This window comes from Schistocerca cancellata, chromosome 6 (assembly GCF_023864275.1).
Source record: "Schistocerca cancellata isolate TAMUIC-IGC-003103 chromosome 6, iqSchCanc2.1, whole genome shotgun sequence".
In the NCBI taxonomy this organism is placed as follows: Eukaryota; Metazoa; Arthropoda; class Insecta; order Orthoptera; family Acrididae; genus Schistocerca; species Schistocerca cancellata.
This window is the reverse complement of record NC_064631.1, coordinates 303,043,085-303,044,635: the sequence shown is the minus strand read 5'-3', so window position 1 is coordinate 303,044,635 and position 1,551 is coordinate 303,043,085. Positions and strand designations below refer to the sequence as shown.

At 42.4% G+C, this 1,551-nt stretch overlaps 1 pseudogene; it reads left to right on the top strand.

The window, feature by feature from the left end:
* Positions 1–335: 335 nt before the first annotated feature.
* LOC126089632 (5S ribosomal RNA) lies at positions 336–453 on the top strand (annotated as a pseudogene).
* Positions 454–1,551: the final 1,098 nt, after the last annotated feature.

The window sequence follows — 1,551 nt, the reverse complement described above, 5'->3', positions numbered from 1 at the left end:
ACCACAAGAGCGCTGCTACCAGTTTATAATAGAACGATATTACATTAGGGGAATGCGCATGCTATTACGTGGCATTCTCAATATGATTTTCTGATGAGAGGCAACATGATCAACTTGAAGATTTGATAGTCGTTTTTCTATTATTCAGTTCAGTTCAGTAAACTGATCAATACAGATCTGCGCTCAGCGAATGTTTGGGTTTCCGCGTATTCGCAAGATAATTTCGTCGTGCTGGTGAAACCGGTTTTTATCATCTGTATTAGAAGGCACAAATTGACGTGAAAGCATAAAATCTGCCAAACTCAACTATTGTCAATACTATTATCTTCAAAAAAGCCAACGGCCTAACCGCAGTGGTAACACCGGTTCCCGTCAGATCACCGAAGTTAAGCGCTGTCGGGCTGGGCTAGCACTTGGATCGGTGACCATCCAATCTACCCAGCGCTGTTGGCCAGCGGCGTGCACTCAGACCTTGTGAGGCAAACTGAGAAGCTACTTGATTTAATTCAGTATCGGGTCCGGTCTCGGAAACTGACATACGGCCGGGAGAGCGGTGTGCTGACCACATGCCCCTCCACATCCGCATCCAGTGACGCTTATGGGCTGAGAATGACACGGCGGCCGGTAGGTACCGTTGGGCCTTCATGGCCTGTTCGGGAGGAGTTTAGTTTTAGTTTTATTATCTTCAAAAAGTATGGTGGAGGTGGGAAATGTGTCTCCGTTGAATGAGCGCAATATGTCAGCTAAGCACTGCTTGGGGAAATCTAACACCGTCCTCTTTTCAGGCTTCCCGGGGACTGCAGATGTCTTCAGGAGCAATGCGCCCAGACTGTGGAAGCTTACGGTACCATGCAGCTGCAGATCTGGACGGATATAAAACACAGGCTAGACATTACCTTCAAAGATCATGTAGAAGTAGCTTTTTACATAACACCCTTTTATAACTATGTATGTCTCAATGAGTACGTAATGTATTTTTTCATACTATGAGAGAATCTACCGAAATACATAGGTTTAAGTGTTGGCATAGTGAGTTTTTTTCCTCGCGTTCTTGCTCTTTTCCAGTTAGCCTCCAATTGTATTACGTCGCTTCACTCACGGAAGTACTGAATGTGTTACATTGTAAAGAATCCGCCCCAATAATATTAAACTGTTAACCGCGAGACACACTGCAAAGGTGAATAAATATGGTGCAGATCTTATAAAAATAATGTAGACGGCGGAGTTGCCACAGGACGTGTGCATACAACTTCAAATACCATTAGTGGGGTTTATGTAATAATAACAAAATATTAAATATACCTTGAGTTTCATTTCCCTTTTGTAGCCTTGCACAAAATAATAGAATACATGGCGTGTAACGCTTTCATAATACAAATTCATTGACATTTATGTCTATTAGGATCACTTCTTAAATAAATTACTACATTGCCTACCTTCGATTATTTGCGTATTCTTTTACTTAAAGGCGGAACAGTACTCTCGTTACACAGTAGCTCTCTACAGACTTCCGATTAAGACTGCTAATTGATACTTTTCGTCTTCCACTGC